Here is an 8,582-nt window from a genome sequence, read left to right on the forward strand (position 1 = left end):
AATTTATAGAATAGAGAATTATTATAGGCCAGTGGTCAGGTGCACCTGAAGTGGTTCCAGGTGGTTTTCAGCTGAATCTAGAGCAGTTCAATTTCTCTATAATTCAATTCACTTGAAATTGTTATTATATCATATCTGTAAAGGAATATCAGTGATTACTTGCGCAAGCAGAGCGCGCAAGTACTAGTTTCGCCCGGGACTCGTATGCACCGTCCCAGCATTTTCGATGCACCGTACCAGCAATTTTGATGCGTATCCACCGTCGCAGCAATTTTTATGCGTATGCACTGTCCCAGCAAATGACGTAATGACTGCTTGTGCCTGATACGGCAGTGGTGCCAGATTACATACATGTATGCATAGGAGCATTACCTTTAATCCTCCCGACACTAAAACATATCGTCATTATGTCACCACCATCGAAAACCATTGGTTTTATCAGGCGACTGTAGCTCAGGAGGTAGAGCAGGTCGTCCAATGATCCATGGGTCGGCGGTTCGAATCCCGGCTCCTCCTGTCTACATGTCGAAGTGTCCTTGGGCAAGACACTGAACCCCAAATTGCTCCCGATGTGCTGGTTGGTACCTTGCATGGCTTCTGCCGCAATCGGTGTATGAATAGGTGAATGTAATGCACAATCTATGTAAAGCGCCTTGGATAAAGGCGCTATTTAAATGCACCATTTACCACAACTAGTCATTACGTCATTTGCTGGGACGGTGCATACGCATCGAAAAAGCTGGGACAGTGCATACGCATCGTAAATGCTGGGACGGTGCATACGGCGCAAAGTAACCACAGTATACCGCTAATCAACTTATAAATTACATATACATAGTACATGCATAGTACATACATAGTACGAAGCTACAAGATGACCTTTCACACTTTCACTCACTCCTCTCTGCCTTTGCCCACTCACTAACCACTGCTAAAACCTCTTTCTACCACACCAAGATCCAATCCTGTACCTCTAACCCAAGGAAGCTCTTCTCCACTTTCACCTCCCTCCTTAAACCCCCTCCCCCCACTCAACCTTCATCCCTCACTGCTGATGTTTTTGTCAACTACTTCGAGAAGAAGGTTGATGATATCAGCAGCTCCTTTCCTCCCCTCCCACATAAAGTAGCATCCGACTCAACCAACACTAACCCCAACATACCATGCATGTCCTCCTTCTCTCCTCTTTCCCCAGACGAGGTTCTACAACTAGTGACATCCTCTAGACCCACCACCTGCCCTCTTGACCCTGTCCCGTCTCCAATCTTCCAAACCATCGCACCTGATCTGCTCCCCTTCATCACCTCCATCATCAACACCTCAGTAACCTCAGGCTGCGTCCCATCTGCCCTCAAGTCAGCCAGAGTAACACCACTCCTCAAAAAACCAACCCTTGACCCTTCAGATGTCAAGAACTACAGACCGGTATCACTCCTTTCATTTATCTCTAAAACCATTGAACGTGTCGTCTCCAAACAGCTCTCTCTCCATCTCTCACAGAACAACCTGCTGGATCCCAACCAGTCCGGATTCAAGAAGGCCCACTCCACAGAAACTGCCCTGCTGGCAGTCACAGAAGCACTACATGCTGCCCAAGCTGCTTCCCACTCTGCAGTACTGATTCTCCTAGACCTATCAGCAGCATTTGACACAGTGAACCACCAGCTGCTCCTAGACACCCTAGCGGAGCTAGGCATCGGTGGAACGGCACTAAAGTGGTTCTCCTCCTACCTCACCGACCGGACCTACCAGGTTTCCTGGAAAGGTCTGTTATCATCCCCCCGAACCCTCCAAACTGGGGTCCCACAGGGATCTGTACTTGGTCCCCTCCTTTTCTCACTGTACACTAAATCCCTTGGCACTATCATCTCTGCCCACAATATATCCTATCACTGCTACGCCGATGACACACAACTGTTCCTATCCTTCCCCCCCTCTACCACTCAGGTGGAAGAGCGCATCACTGCATGCCTGGCTGACATCTCACAGTGGATGTCCTCCAACCATCTCAAGCTGAACCCAGACAAGACTGAGCTTCTCTTCTTCCCAGCTAAGTCCTGCCCTATGCGGGAGCTAACTATTTCCGTAGACAACGCCCTGGTAACGTCTGTCCCAACAGCCAGGAATCTTGGTGTTGTCCTGGACAGTCAGCTCTCGTTCAAACCTCACATCACAGCTGTCACTCGATCCTGTAGGTTCACACTCTATAACATACGACGAATTAGACCGTTCCTCACCCAGGAATCAGCCCAGCTCCTAATCCAGACAACAGTCTTATCAAAACTCGACTACTGTAACTCCCTCCTTACTGGCCTACCAGCATGTGCACTTAAGCCTCTCCAGCTGATCCAAAATGCAGCAGCTCGCTTGGTCTTCAACCAGCCAAAATTCTCACATGTCTCCCCCCTGCTCCGCTCCCTCCACTGGCTCCCGGTCGCTGCCCGCACAGAATACAAAACTCTGATGCTGGCATTCAAAGCAACCAAAGGTATGGCTCCCCCATATCTTACAAGTATGATTGAACCCTACAAACCCTCCCGCGCACTCAGATCAGCCAACGCAGGGAAGCTGGAAGTACCCTCACTAAAAACGCCGGGACAACGCTCCACACGTCCCAAACTCTTCTCCCTTCTGGCTCCAAAACTGTGGAATGCACTTCCCATTGCAGTCAGAACTGCAGCATCACTCCCAATCTTCCGCCGTAGCCTGAAAACCCACCTTTTCAGACTCCATCATGGCCCTTAGCACTTACCCTAAACCCTTAGATAGCATTTCTGTTGGATTATATAGCATTTGATACAGACTTATAGCATGTTATGTAGACAGCACTGTAATTGTATTGTATGTAGTCATAGCACGCCATAGTACACATATATAGCATAGTAGTAAAGATGTATAGTTTATATGTATAGTGTATGTATAGTTTCACTATATAAATATTCCACTGCTACTTTCTTAGCTTACGCATGTTTCATGATAAATGCTTTTTATGTGATGTATTCCCATGCTTTGTTCTTGCTTAAATGTAAGTCGCTCTGGATTAAGAGCGTCTGCTAAATGCCTAAATTGTAAATTGTAAATTGTAAATTGTATGTAAAACTAGCTCTCAATGATTACGTAATAAAGATGTGGATTAAAAGACCCAATGCCAGAGTGTAATTGGTTTTCGATGGTGACGTAATGACGATATGTTTTAGTGTTGGGAGGATTAAAGGTAATGCTCCTATGTATAGGCCTACATGTATGTAATCTGGCACCACTGCCATATCAGGCACAAGTAGTCATTACGTCATTTGCTGGGATAGTGCATACGCATCAAAAGTGGCGCAAAGTAACCACAGTATACCGCTAATCATACTCTGATCATGATTTAGTATTAATATCACTATAGTCCAAGAATAAATACATTTAAAACAATTGACAAATTAAATAATTATACTGTATACGTGATAAGATATTTTATTTCAGTTTATATACGGATATCGATGATTTATTTTTCTTTGAGAAACTAAAAAGGGATCCAGAAATAGTTCTAAATCGATAAAACTGTATTTCTTTTATAGATAGAAACTTGTACCATACCATACTTAATAATACTACTTTTTACATGCATAAAGTAGGTAGGTAGGTAGCAAATAGTTAAACCTAATAATTCAACATTTCAAACGTTCCTTCACAGAGAAACTGAGATTTGACAGTTTGTAGAGGTCGAAAGTACTTGCGCGCGCTGCTTGCGCACTACTACTAGTGTGCAACAAGCAAGTATGCACTCGACAGAGTGCAGTTCTAGTTATAACTATGTTTCAAGACTGTAAATCCATGGCCTAATATGGAAGTCAATTTGGAGGTCTGTGACATTATAGGCTACATTTTTTAAAACATCTGTGCTAGACAGCATCAATGTGAATGAAATAAAACAGCAAAAAGTCTTGAATTATCATGCAATATAGTTCAAAACACATGCAGTGGTAACGTCGATAACATTATGACTTGTTTTCCATGATGCAATAGGTTATTACATTACTACATTACTGCTATCTGTAGCTTCTATTAAAGAAGACTCTCTGCAATCTATTTTCCAGATAGCTTTCCATCAAGGCAATATGGTCTAAATAACACTTAAGCTTTCCAAGAAAGAGCTTGTGGTCTATGTCAAATGCTGCAAATCAAATAGGACTGCTCCACAGATCACGCTGTCCGGAACTCTGTCAATTGCTGCATGTGCATGTCTGTAAGCATGCTGGAAGTTCCGTATCAGATTATACACTATAGTATTCTTGAATTTTATCAAATTCTCCCCCATCTCAGTGCTGGTAAGAAGCTTATAAGTGATGACCTAGGACCACTAAATGATGTTTTCCCATATTTTGCTTTTTTCCAAGCCTGTGGTATAGCTATATAAAAAATATAACAGTCAATAATGGAATCATTGATTGTTGTTGTTATTGTTTTCTAATTATTCGTAATAAAACTCAATATCTAATATCTAATAACTGACCAACATGTCTGAATCTAATTAGTTGTTTTGCATAACAGGTACATTTTACTCATTGGATGTTTACAACAATGTAGGCATATAACACCTGCCAATAATTATAATTGTTCAATTCTTAATCTAATAAGACGATAATCTAATAATGTAAATTTTATATAATGGCTGTGATAGTCAGACTTTATACTCCTTAGCCATTTGAATATCAAATGAAGTGCTAGCTCACATTTGCAAACACAGCAGACAATTACTCTTATGTTATTCTATAGGAATTTGAACAATTATTGGCATGCGTTAAATTATTGTCACTTTATACATTATTGGTTGATCCAGTGATTTATCATATTTTTTAAATGTGTTATTTACAAAAAATAAATGTGTCACTTTAGCCTATATAAACTCGTTGACCACATTGGTCCCACAGGAACATTATTCATGCAACGTCATCGTGGGCATAACAATGGTTATTGGAATATTTAGACCTACCCATCTGCCTCTATCCAGTCAGTGAAAGGGCATCATCTGTTGGGAGCTCCATAATCCATGTATTGATGGTAAGAATGGACACTTCCCCCATCTGCAAACCGAAAGGTCAAATTAAACCAATATATTCAATCAAGCCTCATGCTGTCGGCTGACATTCGCATGCGGTGAAACAAACAATTAAACGATGTTGGCTGTATATTTTATGCAAAAAGCACTTATGTCTACCAGAGCCTGTGCACTACTATAGTCCGCGTCTCTACAGAGGTAGGACTTTAAGGCTAGCATGCGTAGGCTATTAACGACAATTGGGTGCAGACGTGTGCATGCAGCCTATGTTTATTTTGTATTCCCTCCGCAGACCTGACCTGGTGAGATTCAGTCAGAAGAGATGCTATAGAAAATGATCTTCTCTGAATCAGATCATCGGCGGATTCGGCGCTACAGTGCTAAATAGGACCCACCTAGACATGGAGGTGAAGAAGTGATGAAGATGAAGGCATGCGACGCCCGGCGAGTCCCTCCCAAACCCTTAAATGCGTGATGATTTCACAGCCTCCTGTAGGTCGGGGCCGGGATGGCTATCCAAGTATCCATTCTGGGACAGTTAAAAATCCGCAGTTGCCAAGTCAAAAGAAACATACAGTGACAATGTAATGGAATTCATCCAATGTCAGCGAACTGTATGGAAGCACATTATTTTGATTCATTCAACTGCGCCCGTGAGACAGGCAGGCCTACGCCGGGTGGTGCACTGATAACATTGCAGATGAACTAAACCAGTTAGGACTTAGGAAACACTGATCAACTGAAGCATCGTTCATCAAGCATTTCTTTTTAACCAGCAAGAGCAACCACATATAATCAATTAAGCTATAGTCGAATATTTTCTCAAACGCTCCGATGAAGAAAGCCTGCATGGCAATAGATTGGCCTAAAACATAACGCTATAAAACATTGCCTGCATCACGGAATTAGGCCTATTTAATATTATAGCTATACGGCCACAAATAGCATATAGCCTACTTTCTTAACAGGCAACAGCGACTCACCTCAAATGAAAGACGCGTAATAAACTGTAATTCACCTACCGTGTCCAATGAGGTCGCACTCATGAAATTAGATTTGAGCAGCAAACTAAACAAATCAACCGCCGCACATCACTGAGAGAGAGGGGCACTCCGTGCATGCAGCCCTGCAGCCGCTGCGCGCGCGTGTGTGCGTGCGTGCGTGTGTGTGTGCATGCGAGAGAGAGAGAGAGAGAGCACACCTCAATCAGGAGTGGACCCACGCATCCTGCGGTCATTGGCTCGCAGCATCATGTCTGCGTCGAATCATCATCATATGCATTGACATTCCACCAGACTCAGAATCATATCAGTCACATGCACGCATGATGATGGCGTCACCAAACACACAGCAGCCCGCAGACATATCGTGCTGTGCGTGCGTGTATGTGCAGCAGCCTATTATATGCATTGTAGGCCTACTGTGTGTAGGCTACACCTTATGGTACACACACTGGGAGCGTGTGTTTAAGGTGGCTTCCTGGTGCATGGGTGATGATGATGAATGATAAACTGAAAACCATGACGTATCAGTTGCTATGGCGCGCGCGCGTTTGTTCGTTCGCGCGCGTGCGTGTGTGTGTGTGTGTGTGTGTGTGTGTGTGTGTGTGTGTGTGTCATGTAAGCTATTTGGGGAGGGGTCGTCTGTCTACTAGAGAGTAGACCATCAGGCCATAATGATAAGCTGTGTTTCATTTGCATTTAATTTGTTTTTATGCAAATGATGTATTTTTGCATAAAAACACATGAAAACACAGAACTTTCGACAAACAAACGTTTTTAACACTTGTGGGAGTGCATTTAGTTGGTTTTATATGAGTGAAATGCGCAAAAGGGAGATAAATTATTTGGCACAATAAAGTGCTAATGTTGTAGAGTTGTATAGGCTATTTAACTCAGATCACTATAGGCTACATGAATTTAAAATGAGGGCCTGCCCCTCAACTTCAAGCTGAAATAAAAGTTATGATGATAATGATCAATTTTGTACAATACTTAGGCTAATAACAATTGTAAGCCACATAAATTGTAATACTTTGCCATGTTTGCAGACCCATGCAAACACACATTTCTGAATTGACCACAGCGTTGATCACTGCAGTAAGCAAACCGTGTTCTGTATACTTAAAAAGTAGTTACAATTCTGCTATGGAATAAGCTTTACCTAACTTTTCTATACTACAGGGAAAACATGCACATGTACATGTAGGCTATATGTTACTCTTTTTTACACTCTTTATATCCCTTTGTTTGCTGTGTTTGATGTTGATGTTATTGTCATGAACTGGCTCACATCATGACAAAAAGGGAGACGACACACAGGATTATAACTAAAAAAAGTGCCCTTCCGGGCACAGGTCTCCACCAGGTTATCCACAGATCCGTGCAGTTAGAGGTAAAAACACTTTTCGGCCAGTTATAGCGCCACCTTGAGGCTGAGTTGAAATTGTTCATGTGGCATTTCGTCCTCGGCCTAGTGGGAATGTGGGTGCACAATTTCACGGAAATCACGCGATGTGTTCATGATTTGCAGCATTTTGTTTGAAACTGAGCACTCCTGTGAACTTTGGAAGCCAATCTTAACCAATCAGGATGGAGTCTGATAAATCTGAAAGACCCGTTTCGTTGAATGGCTCGGGAGACTGTGTACCAATTTGCGTGATGTTTGGACAAACTCATGTGCAAAAACTTGTTTTGCACAAAGCGGCCTCCTGGTGGCGCTATAACAGGCCGTTCTGGAAAGTTTGGGGCAGAGGTTCATGGTTGGCATCCAGGGAGTGTGTGTGCAAAATGTGGCATCGACCGGGTTAACGGTGGCCGAGATTAGCTGTTCACGGACACACGGACACACGGACGGACACGCGGACGGACGGAGTGCAAAACATACTCTCCCCACATGCCTTCGGCCTGGTGGAGACAATAAGGCTTGAACGGTGCAAAATGTATGAGGTGTGAGTGGTCAGTGACATCAGTAGTGTAAAGTGTGTATGGCTGTGTGAACATGGACTGTATGTGCGAGTGCAGAAAGCAACAGAACTGAAACTACTTCAAACAAACATAACCAAACAAGCAGTGTGACCTGTGCAAGGGAGAGAGGGAGAATGTCCTCAGCCAGCCTGCTTTTATACCCAAGGGGATAATTGGGACCAGGTGTGTCAATCCCCAAGACACACCTCAGCAGGCTGGCACTCTCCTCCTACACAGGGACAGAGAACAACAATTAGTATCCAACCAAACCAACCCCACAGGATGAGTCATCACAGCCTATGCTGCTGCATTGTCTGAAGGACTGTCATATATACTGTCAGGCAGAAACCTCTGGAATTGAGACACCTGAAATCAATAATATATGTATAGTGATATTAACCTGTGGGCCCTGTCATGGTTGAGTCATACCGAAGACCCGTTTCCTCCCTGCTTGCAGCATCAAGGGTTGGATTTAGGTAAGTCCCTGCATGTGTGTGACATACTGTATCTGACATGTCCAGACCAGGGGTTTACTTGTACAATATGTCCAAGGGGTGTACTTGTACATCAAG

Source organism: Protomyctophum parallelum (genome assembly GCF_964188405.1).
Source record: "Protomyctophum parallelum genome assembly, chromosome: 8".
In the NCBI taxonomy this organism is placed as follows: Eukaryota; Metazoa; Chordata; class Actinopteri; order Myctophiformes; family Myctophidae; genus Protomyctophum; species Protomyctophum parallelum.